The sequence below is a fragment of the Dermacentor albipictus genome, chromosome 10 (assembly GCF_038994185.2).
Source record: "Dermacentor albipictus isolate Rhodes 1998 colony chromosome 10, USDA_Dalb.pri_finalv2, whole genome shotgun sequence".
In the NCBI taxonomy this organism is placed as follows: domain Eukaryota; kingdom Metazoa; phylum Arthropoda; class Arachnida; order Ixodida; family Ixodidae; genus Dermacentor; species Dermacentor albipictus.
In genome coordinates this window covers 1,138,409-1,157,432 of record NC_091830.1, presented here as the reverse complement: position 1 = coordinate 1,157,432, position 19,024 = coordinate 1,138,409, and positions in this window count along the sequence as shown.

Sequence of the window (19,024 nt, the reverse complement as noted above, 5' to 3'; positions counted from 1 at the left end):
CGGGACATATACATGGATATGTCGGTTTTTCACCTTGACACAAAAGTCACGAAACAAGAGTTGAGCAAACTGTCCCTGTGTCGTCGCAGGGTGTGAGAGGGGGCTAGTTGGTATTCCATGCTAAAGTGACTAGCGCAAGAGTGGACACGGGACACTAAAGAGGCGACAAGGATAAGCGCAAACTTCCAACTGGGCGCTTGTCCTCGTAGCGTCTTTAGTGTCCCCTGTCCACTCTTGCACTTCATGTCGTCATCCGTTAGCATGCTATGGCCGAAGCTGCTCGCAATATTACGTCACATTTACTGGCCACCAGGCCAGGTACACCCTTGGGTACGACATATACAGTACTTGCAGTTAGTTTCCAAAGTAGTCTCCTATGGCGGCTATCCACGTGTGTGAAGCAAGAACGCTATTTAAAATTATTGTGGAATAATATATGCGGGATTTGTATGTTCTCCACATTTTCTACCATGTTGCCGTTCCACCTTTATTATATAGCCGCAATGTAGACTAGCAGCTATCGAACGCCATAAAGGCTATCCACATATTCAACCCTTAATGACCATCGGTTATCTTCCCTCCTCATTACATGTCCTGCCCATGCCAATTTCTTTTTCTTGATTTCAACTAAGATGTCATTAACTCGCGTTTGTTCCCTCACCCAATTTGCTCTTTTCTTATCCCTTAACGTTACACCCATCATTCTTCTTTCAATAGCTCGTTGCCTCGTCCATAATTTAAGTAGAATCCTTTTCGTAAGCCTCCAAGTTTCTGCCCCGTAGGTGAGTACTGGTAAGACACAGCTATTATACACAGACTGGATTCCAAGGGAAGGGAATTGTAGCAGGGGGAGGCAGAAAGTTAGGTGGGCGGATGAGATTAAGAAGTTTGCAGGGATGACATGGCCACAATTAGTAGGTGACCGGGGTTGTTGGAGAAGTATGGGAGAGGTCTTTGCCCTGCAGTGGGCGTAACCAGGCTGATGATGATGATGCTGATGATGATGATGATGATGATGACATATTCAAGGACCTCACGTGCAACTCCTGACACTTAATTGTATTCAAATTCAAGAGTTGTGCGACTGCCCAGGACATCCTCAACGAATGTTACATAACGTATTATACGGTTTTACTTGCCAAAACCACGATTTCATTATGAGGCACGCCGTAGGGGAGGATTCGGGAATAATTTAGACCACTTGGGATTTTTAACGTGCGCCTAACCCTAAGTACGCGGGTTTTCGCATTTCACACCCATTGAAATACGGCTGCCGTGGATGGGATTCGATCCCGAGACCTCGTGATTAGCAGCCGAACCCAATAAAAGCTAAGCAACTATGGAGGGAAAGGAATGTTGGCAGTAGGAGGAAGGTGACGGCCGGCCCGTGAGACAATTTGTTCCCATCCTCATTGCTGGAGAATGGGTACCATCTGTCCAAGAATGACACCGTAGAATGCACTGTATTCAATGTGATGGAGTCCGCGTCCAATATTTCAGACCTGAATCATACTGTAATTACTGACGACCAGGCATCTCGCTAACACGTGCAGTCGTTTGACAGCTGCCGAGCGCTGGCGTCGGCCACAGGACCTACTTGACCTTTTTTTAACACTTGCCGACATTCTCGCCTTATTTCGCACTTTTGCGTTTCAGCTTAACTGCTTCAACAGCCGATTTATTTGTGCCAGAATTTGGCCACCCTGTCAACGTTATGGTTTCTTATGTTAAGTCATCTTTTATATTGACACGTATACTTATCTTTACTTATACTTATCATACTTTACTATACTTATCAACCACGTTTCGCAGCCTAAAAAACGTAATCGCACAGCGTGGGACGCGCCTGTATGTATCCGAAGTTTCTGGAACGTTATCGATGCTTCTATCCGCTGTCTGTTGTCGCCGAACGTTATGTTATCTGATTTCATCATCTGACGCGAATGGTGCAGAACTTTGTGGAAGGCACGCGGGTCCGAACGATTAGTCTGGAACATTCGATGACTGCTCTAAAGAAGCCGACGCGCTTGACCCGCTGATCATATTTTCGACGATCGCCGAGCGTGTTCGCCGCTATCGTTGTGCTATAAGTGTAGCCTGTTTTGTGGGCACAGGTTCGCCCAATAAAAGTTAGTTTTGTCGTTCACAGTACTGCTACTGTGTTATTCAACGTCACGACCACGTGACAATATTTAGGATAAGGCTGTCGTGAAATTTCCAGCGGTTTCACCTTTCCCAAAATGCCCGCATTTTCGTCGGCCTCTTAATATTTTGGAGGATTTTTAATAGACGTGGAAACCATTGCATGGCCCCCTGGCCAAGCTGCTCAAAAAGTCATTTTATATCCCTGAGGTCATGCGCAAGCTTCCGCCTTCGTGCCGTTCCTCAACCTCCTGATTTCCCTGTCACCTGTATTCCATTTTGACGACTCCATTCCCACGGAAGTTGGCGAAGATATGTCCATGGGATTAAAGCCATTTAAATCAATTCTACTGTGGATACGACAGCCGCTTATGCTCACTGTGGATGGAAATGTTGCGCTAATGAGCGCCATTCTGAAGAACCTAAATTGATAGTCACAAAATTATGCGGATCCCACGTATGTGCGAATCGATGTAAGCAAAGCTTTCTGTGTTTGTTGTCATTGTTAAACGTAATCTCCACAGAGTAGTCAGGCACCCTCTAATGAAATGCTGTCAATGTTTGCCTGATTACGCCCACCATTGTGATGCAAATAAACGTAACTCCAACTCATTTTCTCAGAAATAAACGCTGAATGAAACGCTGACGTCATCCTGAACAAGATCAACAAGCGCCCTAGTGCTCGATCTTATGATGCCCCTATTCGTAAGCTTATATTCGTGATTTAGTTACTTGGGGGGGGGGGGGAGGTGCGAGAGCGATGTGTTCTTATACCGTAGAAACATCCCTCAGACCTCTCTGATGTGCTCGTTTTTATTCTCAAGTACCCAATGAAAACTGTAATCGCTGCAACTTCATGATGTCCTGGTGGCAGGCCACCATGGCATGTCGCGCAAGTATGACCGCGCTGATTCATTTGGGTTGGCATATACTATTTGGTGCGTCATACTTCGCCACATGCATTTTTCAAGCAGAGCTTGAAAAGGGCGGCCAACTCACTACGTCCCTTTCCTCTGTTTACTTCCGCAAAGTGTGTGTCTATCGCTGTGGTTACCAAATACGCCCAGCGGTATGCTACCACTCAAGCCTTTCTGTCGGCTGAGCAACTGAAGTCGCAGGCTTTCTTCAACACGGCGTCGACGTTCAATACGGCTATCCTCAATTACTTTTCGCGGACTTCGCTCACCGCCTTCCCTCCAGTGTCATCTCTTACACTACTCGCTCCTGCTAGACACAACACAAACACGCAACGACCTTAATGAAGTATCTATAACACGCTAGTTGACATGCTGTCGACGTATATTTCCGCTGAGCACCGGGATTGGGGCGTGGTCATGTCTATGGTGACATTATCGGTCTACAGCTTCGCTCAACAACACCGCTCGTTACTCATCACTTTTTTTTGCCGACAAGAGTATAGCGTATCTCCTCTGAATGTACTGCCGCTTTAAGTGGGACCTTGCACGCCCGCTTATTCTGTTGCGTTGACGGCGACCGTTGTCGTCAGGCTGCCGCCTAATTCTGAGCGTCGCAGTCACCAGAGTGCACAGAAAGCTGTCTTCCCAAACAAACCACCGGGATTCGAGCCCATCTCCCAAATGCAGCATCTTGCATTTGGGAGATGGGCACTCTAACCATTACGCTACCACCTGCCTCCACCAATTTCCATTTATCTGCCTTCCCACTTCTCGTTTTTGCCACAGACGCAGGAAGAACGGATGCAGAAACGAAAAAAAGAAGTAAAGATTGCTTGAGCCGCCAGTGACGCATGACTTTAACTTTGGCAGGTTACCTTCATTGGATCGCATGTAGGCTTGCGGCTTCGTGCAGATTGTGGGTCGCCTTAGCTTTAATGTAAATTTGCTTTCACGAACTCTTTTCAGCTAGAACTGAAACGCCAGACAAAAATGAGACCTATCGTTGAATATTTTTCTTGTTTTCAAGGTTTAAAGCAAAAATGCTCATTAACACAAATAGTGATTTGTTTAAGAAATGGCATAAGGATACTGTATTTCAAGGTCATGTTTTGTCAATACGGCCCGGCACCACGTATCGACGAAAGGGCATCACAGTGCCGATGCACGCGGCAGGTTACTGAATGAAGAAAACAGGAAACGACTGTTTTTCAGTTCTCGCAACACATTGTACACAGAACACAAGGCACCCACCATCATGACATTCTTTTTTTTTACAACAGCGACACACAATGCCGGACTGATATACTTCCTAAAAGGGTCTCATTTGATTTTTCATCGCAGAACTGCAAGCACAGTTGCGTCGCGCGTGCTTGCAGCCACGTACTGTAGCCAAATTCCTTTTCCTCTAACAATATGGCCGCCGGCGGCTTCAAGCGCTCCCGTAAGTGGCCGATTGGACTGTCACTCGAGAAGTTTAAATACATAACCTCTTTGCATAGAAATGACGGCATGATTGTTAACATCATTGCTCTCCAGACTGATCTTGATGAGCTAACTCATTGGTGCGGTAGGGCAGATGGTAATTAACGCAGACACAACTATACATCTCAAGTTTACTTCCGCTGCTAAGACGATTCCTAATGCCCACACAGTTAATAATACTATCATTGAAACTTCAGCGGCGGTAAAATACCTCGGTGTAAATTTTAGCTCTTATTTATCCTGGAGCACTCATATTGAACTGATTACTACCAAAGACTTAAAAAAACTTTGTCTTCTTAAACGCCGACTACGCCAAGCCAACCAGGATACAAAACTACACGCATACAACGCGCTAATCAAGCCTGTGATAGAATACGCACCCGTGATCTGAAACCCTCATTATATCTATCTTGTTAACATGTTGAAATCTATACAAAACAAGGCTGCTCGATTCATCCTTTTCCGTTACTCTCGGTATCAAAGTGTAACGGTACTGAAAATATCGCTCCGTCTCCCGCATCTGGTCATGCGCAGAAAACTCAGCCGTTTATCTTTTTTCCATACTCTCTACCACAGCAACACACCATTCGCAAGTTCACATCTTCTCCCGGTGCCGCACACACCGGCTCGTCTAGATCACATGAAGAAGACTAAACCCATTTTCGCTCGGACAGAACGACACAAATACTCACCTCTGGTCCTGGCTATTGAAGAGTGGGATTCGCTTCCTTCTAGCATTGCGGCTATCGCTGGACCATCATCATTTCAAACAGCTCTTTGGTACCCCCCCCCCCATACTTAGAACATTCCACTGTACAATGATGAGCGTTTTTTTTTCGTTTTTTTTGCAGTGTGTGCGTGTGGGCCGTAACGTTCCGTGGAATGTTAGATGGCATGTTTTGTAACTTCTGAAGGTGCGATTTTTGTTTTGTTTTGTGGGATTTGCTACATGTGCATTTTTTCAGCACCTGTTCCTAACCACTTCTTCCCCTGTCAACTTGTACCTGGCTTATTAACTTGTTTATTCCTGTCTTCAGCCATTTATATTCTGTGTTGTATATTGTTAAGTTTCTTTGATGAATCCCCCCCTACGTAACGCCCGCATTGGGCCTTTAGGGTATTGAAATCAAATAAATATTGTTGGCTTGGATATGTTTGGCACGAGGCCCAAGTCGGTACCCTGTCTTCTAACGCGTTCTTTTATTTTTGTCTCTGTCTTGAAGGGACGCGCACCGTAACATGCTGCAATGGTGATTGCGTTGCGCGTATGTAAGGTGAGAAACGCGGTTCTAAAATGTCTGTTCACTAACTTGTGTAGTAAACCCATGTTTATAGTATTCGCGCAATAGTAAGAGTCACGAGTATGGCAACCGTAACCGCAAGCGCCACGTTATAGTCGTAACTTGTCGTGACAGCGTAGTTGAAATCCACTGACCCTGCCACTAAGAAATACGTGGCGAGGTATGGCTGATGAATAATTAATTGCGAAGATTGGTTTTCAGTAAACGTTTGTTACCAAGAACGGCGGGTGCTTATACTACCGCAAATGACGGATGCTTGGCGGTGACTCCAATCCTTTACTCGCCACATCACAGATCTACACTAGAATTCAACTGGTTTCACCAACTCTTGCTTACATTCTCTCGCCCCTAAACTGCGACTTCGCCTGCCACCCGGCCTCCAGCTTTTCCTCTTTGTCCCCCGCTTCTTTCCCAATCTGCTGAGACGTGCTTCCACTGATGCTTGGTCTTATTTTTTCTCAATAAATGAAGGCATTCATTCATGCTTTCATCTGTTACTGCAAAAAATAGCGTGTCTTTATCTACATAACCACCCTGCCTCTCACCTGGACTCTCCAATCGCGAAACAAAGTTGCGGTGTTGCAAATGACTGGGCGTCACATATACAATTTTCTAGGAATGGCCAGTAGCACGGCGGGCAATTTTCGGTGGGTGACGAGACAGTATATAGAACACTTTCTCTGCAATATCCACACTCAGTGCTCTGCTTCGTGAGCTACTATTAGCCGCTACTACGAAGTACGAAATGAAAGAAACCTAGCTGGGCTGGTCACGGACAGCTCTTTTTGGATTCGTGATGCGTCAATATAAAATATATATATTTCGTATATAATCCTAAATGACAGCGATATAAGCGAGGTGAGTTACGCTAGCTCGTTGGTTTTGACTAACGACACTCTTCATGCAGCACTTTCGTCTTATGCGTGTTTGCGAACGGGAATGAAAGACAGGAGGGTAACACGCCTTCCTGAAATTAAACATTCGGAATAACTCTTTGTTTGACGGTTAGACATATGTTGAGGGCCCCGATACGAACCACCTGCAAGTCTGTATCAGCTTGCAAAGAGGAACTCAGATTAAACGTTGTCAAGAGGATAGGCTTTTAATTACCATAAAGATATCTTTATTGAAATTCCTTACCATGAGGTGAAAGCCGACTAATAAGCATTCATATTTTCTGTGTTATTAAAACGTCCTGTTAATAAAAGGTTGCTGTGTTCTACAGCCTCCTAAATTAGGGCATAAAAAATAAATTGATGCGGGAAGTGTGTAAACGCAGACGCAAGAAAAGGCCGTGTCCGTTTCCAAGTATTCACTCAATGAAGAAGGAGCGCCTCTATACTCTCACATTGTAGGGATGTCAAGAACAAAACACTTCCAAAGAGTGAGTCACGAATATAAGTCATTATAAGGTGAGCTTGCGCGGGAAAAGAAAACGCTCAAAGCGCAACGATGGCTGCGCGCAAAGTGCTTGCTCTGATTCCGATCTACGGATCAAGGCGTCAGTTCGTCAGACTGAAATGGTCGTACATTACAGCGCAATCTCGGGTCCTCAAATGTGACGGCGAATGTAGGCCCGTATTCGCTTCACGCGCGCAATCTGATAAGATAACGCTCTTTCGCTATTGAATCCGTGACAACATACTGGATGTTAGAAACACATGCAGGCGCATCTTGAGCTAACTGATAACTCTGGAACTGTGGTTAGACGCTAAAAAAAAGCCTCCCCCCTAAAAAAAGAATACAGTTGCTTTCAATATTAGCTGAAAAATAGTGCTTGTCGTTTAAAAAGGGCCTCCAACACTGCACGGCGGCACTGACATACAGGAAATTCAAGCGCGAACTATCAAACCAGCGTATCGTGGTTCAATGTATCCCAATAGTTCAGGGGCCAGTTCCACCACGGGTACTGTGTCGGAGCTCATATTTCATGTCAGCATTAATTGTCACAAAATCACAGTATTTTTTCTTTAGATCTTATCTTTACACAGCTAAAATACATCCAGCGAAATCCTCATCTTAATATTTCAGTACTTTTCGTTCTAACGTACACATCCGTGCTGATTCATATGTTACAAAGTACTGAAAATGTACCCTATGCTTTCCTCCAGGCAACAGTTTTTATTCCATATGATGCCAGGAAACCGAGCCTGATGCCACCAACACTCAGGAACCTAATCGGGAGCGCGCACAATGTTCTCGCACACCTTGTGGGATGTACCGTAACGCTGAGGTGCGTCTTGTGTAATATATGAGAATCGGCTGTAAAGGCAGTCGTGCAAGGTTTGACACATGCGCTTAAGCTCATGAAGTTGATTTGTGTCAAGATAACCTGTCCAAGCTTTCACACTTACTTTATAAGAAGTCTACAACACCATCAATATGCCGGCTGCTTTTAACTGCACGAAACAAAACTATTGAAATGATACAAACAATGTTAACATCATTTTATCATTCGAGTGTTCAGATTGGTAATCTCTAGATGCGGAGTAAGTTGAGAAGTTGTTTGCGTAATTAACAAAGCTACGTTAATTAAATTTTCAGTAATGGTTCTTACGTGGCTAAAGAAAGTGAGCAGTTTGGAGCCCGTCCACGAGATTATGCAGCCAATCGAAAAACTTTCGACTAAACATGCTTCTGTAAGAGCCATGCGAACAAAAATTTTCCAAGTAAACACTCTTGGAAGGCGTAACTGACACATAAAAGGAACATCTGTAAAGCGACAGAAAGAACAGCAGTTCACGACGGGATACAAAAGGGGAACCACACACAAACTGCGCTAACCTTAAGCGCTGTTCTTTATGTGATAATGAAGCAACTAGACCGTCAGTCATTCCTTCCAAACCTGTAAAGTCAACCTGACCACATCTAGCCTTTCGGGATGCTGTCATCAATAGTATTGCCCCGCGAACATATTCCCCGTGGCCTTATAGTCACGTTCCATTTTTATTCATGCTGTTTTCTCGAAAGCAAGCAGTTTAAAGTTTTGGTGTCAATGCGGCATTGTACGTGTGCCGCAGAAAGCTTGCTTGGTCGCAGGAGTGATGCATGACGCAATGATGGTGCAGATTTAGCGCGTCGCTGGCATCAAGACAATGCGCTGCCGCCGAGGGAAGGAAGATAACGAAAGTGAACAGCTTGGTAGCTGCTCACGGAGCCGTGCCGATGGGGACGGTGCCATCATGACGTAATCTGAGCCGGCGATATTGATGGCTGCAGCGGTCTTGTTTTCTTTTATTCTTTTATGCTCTTTTTTTACAGCGAAGTCGTTAAGAGGAAGCTTTAACACGGGCCCTACTCCGACTCGGCCTATTCAAATCGATGTAAAACGCCGAAACGCTTTTCTTAGATAACCCCTGGACCGATTTTAATGAAATTTGTTGGATTCGGGAGAGAAACGTAAATTCTAGTGACTATTGGAAGCGGAATTTCTATTTAGGGCCTGAATTTTGGTAAAAGATATTCAACAATTCGAAAGTGCGAAAAGTACACAAGCACGAAGTTTACAAATTATTAACTCCACATCAAGAACTGATATCGCGGTTCTGTAAACAGCATCCATTAGACAATTCCAATATGCCGAGTTATATCTTACGTGAAGTCGTTACGTTGTGAACAAGGGTTGTGGAAAAGCTGTATTTCCTTATTACTAAATTTTTTGAGATTCATGCGTAATATATCAATTTTGTCTGCTTTAGATGTGCTGTTAGGTCCAATGTACATAATTTTGATATCAGTTTTCATTGCCGAAAGAGAGTTGTAAACTTGATGGTTTCGTTTTCTGAAAATGTGCAATTTTTGACAATTTTGAATAAACAAATGATGACCTAATTCAAGAATTCGAAACGAACAGACACTAGATTTTAAGTTTTTGTTTTAAATGCAACAAAGCTTGTCAAATTAGATGCAGTGGCTTTCGAGAAAAAAGAATTCTCCTTTTACATTTATTTAGACAGGACCACCAGAGCTAAAGCTTCCTCTTAAAGGCTACTTTCCCCACTATCGCGTCCGCGTGTAGAGCCAAATCCCGAAGATAGCGTAATACCGGCCCGACCCGCAGTGGTGGTGAAGCATGCGTTCAGCGCTCCTCATATGTGGGCTGATCCCGAATGTAACGCCATGCCGGGGAGACCCGCGGCGGAGATGAAGCAGGCGTTAAGCACTCCCCATACGTGGGCCGATCCCGAAGACAGTGCAATGCGGGGCCGACATACGGTGGAGGTGCAGTTCGCCATTAAGGGACCCACATACACAGCTTTGCAGATCATGTTTCTCCACAGAGTGGAAGGGCACTGAGATTTTTTAGTTATCCGCGTTTACCCTGCATGCGTCTGCGATGAAAACAAGAAGCAGGTATGCCTGGAAAATCTAAGGTGGTGGAAGCAGGTGGTAGCGGAGAGGTTAGCATACTCAGCCCCTGCACGTACTTATATCTGCATTGACATGGGTTCATGGTAGTGATAGCGACCAACGCTCTACTTTTTCTTCGTACTCTAGTCATTGTGAAAATAAGGATGTGCTTAGCATCCTTACGAGTGGTGAAATGTGAGTGGCATCCTTACGAGTTACGAGTGGTGAAATCCCACTGGGGCTGATTGTGAAGAAAGCTTCCTTCCTCTGTCCACTCTCGCGATGGTGAAGCTAAAAATGAGGAGGAGGCCTGACGGACACAACGTTGATCGTCACCATAACAGAATGGATGGACGACCTGCGGAAAGGACAAGGCACACCAAGTTTTTAGCACTTAATTTGTCCTACAGTAAAGCGCTACAATGGCTAGTATGCCCTCATGGGAATGGTAGACCGAACTGCTGCTCACTGCTAACACTGGACTGATACTAAGAAAATACTCCGTCCGCAGGCACCACGCTACACTGAAACTAGTAAAACAATGTCAGTTTATAAACTGATATTGCCAATTATCTGGTGTCCTTCTTGTGTGTGTGGAGGGCATAGAGGTCCTGGCAATGAAATGGTATTATTTTCGTTTTTGCTGCAGTTGCACACAAACAAAATTCTTTGAAGTTATCCGACAGCGATCTACCGGTGGAGAAGACCAACCCACAAATTAAAAATAATTGCTGGTTTCAGATCTTCCAATTTACTTCGCGCTTAGCTACCATCTGTTATATTCTTCTTTTTGTGCTCTTATAAAGAAGAAAACTCCACATTACTACAATATCAACAACCGTACACAAAATAGACTGGCTTTGAAGCTGTGACCACGCACCGCACTTTTCTACATTTAGCACATGTAGTATTGGGGCAACACGTTTGAGCAAAATGATTAGGTTTTCGGTCAAAGCACTGTGACAGGCGGGAAAAACTCGTTGTCATGCCCGGTCGAAACAATACCATCTGAAATCTTATTTATTTATATTGATTTTTGAAAAATCACTATAACCGTTTATACATTTGCTTCGTATGAGTTATATACTAGCTTGCCTCGTCAATCTCAAAAATGTATTCTCTTTTCGGGAGACGGCCTTCGTGAAAAACGACGCAACACGACAGTAAAACATCCAGCAAGGCTCTATCCAATGATTGGCGAAATAGTGCACTGAGAGCGTGTCGACTAGCGTGCAATGGAAAGTTGAATTATGATCGTTTTAGGCTTGTGTTACGTCTAGCACGCGCGAGTAGTGTTAACAATGACATTGGTGTGAAAATGGTCAGCTCTATCTGCGACTTGTTCTTGTGGATCTCCACAATGAACGTCGCAGTCGTCACGATGAGAGCACTCCTGTGACATTATTAGCTCAGTGGGCTGGGAAGGCTCGAGTGGTAGCTCACTTTGAGGGGTATTGGCTAACAATTATTAATGTACGTACTTTGCGATGATGAAAAAGATGCAGAAACACCACTGGTGTTGTCTAACTATTCGTAAACAGGCCCCCAAATTTCAATTGGCCCACCCCAAACATTAAGTAGGCTCACCCCCGAATTTCAAGTTGGCACACCCTCAAATTTAAATTGGCCCACCCCCCTCAAATTTAAATTCGGCCACGCCCGATTTTCTTTTCGCCCAGCCTTAGAGGAAGCTTTAGCTCGAGTGCTCCTATCTAAATACATGTATAAGGAGAATTCGTTTTTTTCGGCAACCACTGCACCAAATTTGACGAGGTTTGTTGCATTTAAAAGAAAAACTTAAAATCTAGTGACTGTTGGTTTCGAATTCTTGAGTTAGGTTGTCAATTTTTCGTTAAAAATTGCCGAAAATCGAAAATTTTCAAAAAACGAAACTATGAACTTAACAACTCTGTAACTCAACCACTAAATATGATAATACAATTCTGTGAATTGCATCTAGTAGTACATCCAAAGCGGACAAAATTGATATGTTACACATGAATATAAAAAAATTTTAATCATAGGGAAATACAACTTTTGCAAAACCGTCGTAACCAACGTAACAAATTCATGTAAGATGTAAAATGACATATTGAATTTGTCCGCTTTGAATGATCTAATGGATGCCGTTTACAGAACCGCGATGTGAATTCTTTATGCAGAGCTATGAATTTGTAAACATCGTGCTTCTATTTTTTTCAAACGGTAAAATATTTGAAAATCGTTTCAAGAAAATTCAAGCCCTAAATAGAAATTCCGCTACAACAGTCACTAGAATTTAACTTTCTCTTTCAAATGCAACAAATTTCATCAAAATTGGTCCAGGGGTTATCTCATAAAAACGTTTTTGCGTTTTACATGTATTTGAATACGCCGCGTCGGAGTTGGGCCCGAGCTAAAGCTTCCTCTTAAACTCAAATCGCAATCCCAAATTTCAATTGGGCCACCTCTAATTTTCAAGTTGGTGCATGCACGCACGAATTTCCGTAAATCGACGTCCAAATTTCGAGTCGGCGCACCCCAAAATTTAGGCTTGTCCACCCCCATATCGCCCCCAAATTCAGATTGGCCGACCTCGAGATTGCCCCCACATTTAGGTAGGACCAACCCCATATCACCCCCGAATACAAATTCTGCTGCCTCCACAACACCACCAAATTTAGGTTGGCCCACTCCAATACCACCTGCAAATCGAGGTTGGCCCACCCCCATATCCGCCCCAAACTAGCGCTGGCCCACCCCTCGATCACCTCAAATTTATGATGGCCCACTGCAAATCACACACCAATTAAGGTTAGTCCACCCATATATCACCCCCCAATTCAGCTTGGCGCCGCCGCACATCACCGCCGTGGTCAGGTTAGCCGGTCCCAATGTCACCCCAAATTTAGGTTGGCCCACCCCCATATCATCCCCGAATCCAGGTTGGCCCACCCCCATATCAGCCCCAAACTTAGCCTGGCCCACCCCTCTATCACCTCAAATTTAGGATGGCCCACCGCAAATCAATCCCACATATAGGTTAGCCCATCCCCATTACACCCCCGATTCAGCTTCGCCCAGCCCCATGTCACCCCCATGGTTAAGGTGTCCCACTACCCATATCCCACCAAATTTAGGTTCTCCCACCCCCGTATCATCCCCAAATCCAGGCTGGCCCACCCCCCATATTCCCCCAAACTTAGGCTTACCCACCCATATATCACCTCAAATTTAGGTTGGGCCACCCCCATATCAGGCTCAAATTCAGTTTGACTCATTACCATTTCACCCCAAATTTAGGTTGGGCCACTCCCATATCACTACCAAATTCAGCTTGGCCCATCCCTGTATCACGCCCAAATTGATGCTGATGGCACTTCCAATTTCAAGTTGGCCACCCCAACCCTTTTTATGAAGACCTATGTATTCATATGGGAAATGCGTCAAGTTTTTTGGCGTTACAGACACGATTTTGCACGATTTTGCTACCAAATTGCTGGGGTACTCGACAACGAATGCTGCGCATTAAAAGCAATCGACAACGAATGCTGCGCATTAAAAGCAACTGCACCGAACGAGCGACGCCATGTGTTGATCCTAAATACTGACGGCTAGCCAAGCTAGCTTCTCTGTAGAGCGACCGGGGCAGCCACAACACGGGACATTTATTCAAATGGATTTTTTACGGGCACACCTACACATTCATACCACTTGGCTGTAGGCAACACATTAACAGTAGCTATTAATCCACACGCTGCACGTCTTCTCCTAGTTGGCGCATTTTTTATTTGAATGAATCTTTAGAAATAGTTAACGTTCGGGCAGCGACTCAGCTTAGCAGACCCTTTGTTCCGCACGAATGTTGCATAGGAATGGCACTGGCCACCGGGTGGCATTGTGGCCCAGGTGGACCTAATTCGCTCGGAGTATGTGCCATTAAGGACAGGCGAAAGTCGTGAAAACGGACCTTCCAGAAGAACGCAATAAGAATAGCCATTTTGTTCTCCCAGGTTCCACGCTACAAAGCACTAAAGTGTTTTTTTTTTTGCATAACACAAAGCTATGCGCAAGCTTCTAGTTATGATGTCCAATGAATAAAATATTCATAAATGCGGTGACCTAACTAATGAACACAACACTGCTATGTTTTAGGAAGGAAAATAGAAAACATAATATTTCAAGAGAACCACTGGAAAACTAGAACCGAAAGCAAACCATGAGCTTTGTGTTTCTGCCATCTGTTGGGAGACTGTAAAACTAAGTCCTATGCGGCTTCTAAAAAAAAAAAAAGAAACTGCAACGCTGCAAAACCAGAACCGAAAGCAAATATTGGATTTTGTGTTTCTGCCATCTAGTGACAGACTATAAAACTAGGCCCTATGCGGCTTAAAAAAAAAAGTGCGAAGCGGGAATCGAACCGCGGCTACCGCGAAGGGAGACGAAAGGTGCGCGCGATTCTACCGCTCGGCCACGGCTTCCGAGGCTTCGCCCTGTGTTACGCTTATGTTTTTATAGATACCACGTGAATTTTCACGACAGTGTTTCAAAAAACGCTTTTGGGAACAATGTTGCGCCATGTGTGGAGAGTCGAGATAGGCATCAATCGAAAGCTGAGTCTCCGGACTACATACGCTGCACTGCGTATTACGATAGACGTCGTAGGTTAATTACAGGCACCGTTCGTGCCTCGAAAATCGAGTACAAATTTTCGTCGTTTCCATAGGCTCCCATTGCTAAACCTTTAACCGCTGTGGGAACAAAATTCTTACGTGCCATAGCGTGATCACTGCATTTGGCTCGTGTGGATTGTCTTCCAGAACACGTCTGTCGCCTGCGTTTTTCAATAATCGACCTGCAGCTTTTGTTATTCGCGAAAAACCCGCTCGTTCCATTGAAAACGCGCTAGCTTCGTGCCGGGGCCGCTTGGGGCGCTAGTTGGTACGTGTCCAGAAAAGCTGGATATGATTGCCATTAAGTTTACCCTTCTTGTAGCCAATATCGAAGGTGTACTGTTGAAGCGCCAAGTTTCAGCGCAAAATACAGCCGTTTTTCGTAGACATGGACTGTAGCCATGTGAGGGGACAGTGATCAGTCTTTATGGTGAACCTTGAACCAGCGATATAGCAAGCTAGCTTCCGCGCTGCCCATATACCACGTAGGCACATTCCTTTTCTGATGCGATGTATGCTTCCTCACGAACTGAAAGCTTTCTGCTGGAGTACAGTACGGCGTGTTCGTTTTCGTCATCTCTCTTTTGACAAAGCACCACCCTTATACCCCTGTCGCTGGCGTCACACTGAAGAATGAATGGCTTAGAGTCGTCGGGCGCGTTCGACACTGGCTGACTCGTTAGTGCGTCCTTCAGCATACTAAAAGCCTTTTCTTTTGCGTCATCGCACTTTACCGTTCGTGGTTCTGTTTTTTTTTTTTTTGAGAGTATCTATTAAAGAACTTGCAATCTCGGAATAACGCGGGATATATCTTTGGTAATAACCTACCAAGCCAAGGAATGACCTGATGTCCCGCTTGGTGCGTGGTTGCGGGAAGTTGTCTATTGCGGCCAGTTTGGCCTCTGAAGGCAGACGATGGTCTTGCCCTAATACGTGACCCAGATAAACTACCTCCGCGCGCTCTAATTGGCATTTGGGAGCCTTGACAGTTAGGTTGGCCTCTCGTAGACACCCCAACATGGTTCGAAAGTGTGGCATATGGTCCGCCCATGATGAAGATTGCTATATCATCGAGATACGGAAGTGCAAAGTCCTTTATTCCCCGTAGCACCTCGTCCATAAGGCTAGAGATACAATAGTGAAAATTCTTCTATCCAAAGCTCAGGACTTTCGGCCGAAAATTTTCCATCCGGGAAATAAATGTCACAAGCCTACTTGCCCTCTTGGTCAACAGAATCTGCGAGTACCCTCTGACTAAATAGAGCGTGGAGATGAAATTAGCACTGGTAACTCTCTCAAGCCTTTCCTCGGTATGCTGTATTGGGTAGGTCTTTGTCCTTCGTGATTAAGTTGAGCCGGCGGTAGTCGATACACGGTCGTAGCTCCTTTTCTGGAACCTCGACCAAGACAAGAGGCGACGTATAATCACTCTCTCCTGGCTCGATTACACCTAGTTCTAACATCGTCCTCATTTCGCGGCCATGACTTGGCGTTGACGAGGTGAAACGCGATAAGCTTTCGAGCGAACTGGGTCCGATGAAGTTAACTCGATATCGTGAACGATCGCAGTGGTCCTGCCAGGTGTGTCTAAAGATATGTCTCTTTATTCAAGCACGAGTTCCCTCAGTTCGGCCCTTTGATTGGGATTCAACTCCACCTGATCTACTAGCTTGTCAATGGTCTCGTGAATGTTTTTGCCCCTGTTATTGATGTTAACTCCGGAAAGTAGTCGACAGGCATCTCCTCAGTTTGGTTAAGGGACATGTTCGCAATGGCCTCCCTCTGCCAGTAGGGTTTAAGTAGATTGATGTGGTACACTTCTGGTGTCCTTCGTTTTCCCTGTACCGTTATTACGAAGTTTGTTTCAGATCATTTCTGAATTATGTCAACCGGTCCTTCCCATTGAACCGGTAGTTTGTTTTTCAATGAGGGTTTCACTATTATTACCTTTTCCCCAACTTCAAAGCGTCGCGTTCGAGCCGTCCTGTCATAGTAATGATTAGCACTGCTTTGTGCCTTACGCATTTCCCGCCCTGCTAATAGTCGGTCTAACAGCCATAGCACATATGCCACAACCGAAGGGTCGTCAGCCCGGCCTTCCCAGGCTTCTCGAACAATGCGAAGACGAAGGCAGCGACCGTAAACGAGCTCTGAAGGTGAAACCCCTGTTGACTCGCGCGGTGCAGTTCAAACCGCGAACATTGCTGCAGGCAAGCAAACCTCCCCCTCGGCTTTGTGCTCATAACAAAGGACTCGCGAAAGCCGTTTCATGACTAAGTGGGCTTTCTCTACCACGCTTGACTGCGGGTGGTACACTGAGCAATGAATAATTTTAATACCGCATGTTTCCGAAACGTTGAGGTCAGTGCGCTCGTAATGACGGATCCTTGACCTGACTGGATTTCTGCGGCAAACCCCTATCGCGCAAAGATAATCAAAACCGCGTTGACGACCTCCACCGAGCTTAATTCTTTGAGGGAATTTCGTTGCGGGGCATAGTACTCTGGGAATTTCGTCCTCTGGGAATTTCGTTGCGGGGCATAGTACAATGAGGATATGCCGATAGCCAGACTGCGTTGCAGGAAGTGGTCCCACTGTGTCTATAATGAGCCGGCGAAACGGCTCCGTGATAATTGAAACAAGTTTCATTGGCGCTTTAGCCTTACCTCCGGGCTTGCCTATGAGGTGACATGTGTGGCAGCTTCTTACGAATGCTTCCACTCTCGCAAGCAGCCGGGCCAGTAAAATTCCTGCAGGAAGCGGTCCTTTGTTTCACGAATGCCCAGATGCCTTGTCCAAAAGCCCCTGTGGACAAGGTGCAAGATCTGCTCACGATAGGGATGCGGCGCCACAAGTTGGTCGAATCGCACTCCATTTCGACTGGTATACTACCTATAGAGGATACTTGCCCTCTTGAGGAACTTTAAGTTCTGTTTGGCCGAACCTTCTTTCGCGTCTGCCCTTAGGTTACGCAGGGTGGAATCCTTTTCCTGTTCAGCAATCAATGTGGCAGGGCTTATATTCAATAACTTTCTTCTGCATTCTGCCTGGCGAGATATTTCAGGCTCCGGTACTTTCCTGACCTCTTGATTAGCTAGTGCACTTTCCGCAATATTCCCTATAGGGCTGTCCTGTTTGATGCTGGTTGACGAATCCTCCGTCAAACCTGTTTCCTCCACCACTGGACATTCCTGCGCTGCCTTGGCCGCGAGCTCCCTTGCTTTGGAACGAGTTAGGGCTTGCACTATTCCCTCACTAATCCCGATTCCCCAGCATCGCAGCAAATCCTTGGATTTGTTAAAAAACAACTACGGATACTGCGGCGGGAGATGTGCCGAGACGGCGGCTTCAATGTCCAGTACTCCAAAAGGGGTTTCGATGCGAATCTTTGCCACCGGGAGACAAACACTGGAGGTCTCTACGGCTTGCCTTATCCAAGCACGTTCTCCCGTGAACTGGCCTTCGTCCACGCAAGACGGGTGCACCACGTCCATTGTGGCTGCCGAATCGCAAAGTACCCAACACGGTTTGCCGTTTACCACGAGGTCTCGAATGTACGGTGCTAGCAATTGCAAATTTTTCTCGTTACTAGTTAGTGACATGAACACTAGTTTGGTATTTTTGCACCCCACGGAGATATGCCCTGTTTGCTGGCAGTTGTAGCAAACTACTGTTTTTTTTTTGCTTTTTGCCTCGAAAGCTTCTTTTTTCTTTTTGCCTTTCTGCCCTCCGTTCGGGTGACTCCTCCTTTCCCTTGTTGTTCTCGTCACTAATTTCCACCGAATCGGACCTTTCCTTGGATTCATACTGACTCGACTGAAACCATTGCTCTGGCTTGCCGGGTCTGTATTTATTCATCTCCTCCTTAGGAGCTTCGCTGCATTCGAACGCATGGTGAGTGACGTACTCGTCAGTGAGATCAGCCACTCACGTGATAGTGTCCACGCCTGGCCTATCCTGAACCCAATGCTTGATGTTTTCTGGCAGCCGGCGGTAGAACTGTTCTAATGCAACGCACTGCATTGTCTTTTCTGCGTCGCCGAGTGCACCTTCTTCTATGAGCCATTCTTTCAGGTTTACCTCCAAGGTGTATGCGAAATCTGCGTATGACTCACTTTTGGTCTTCTGGACCTCCCTGAATTTTCGCCTGAATGCTTCTGCTGATAACCTGTACTTTTCA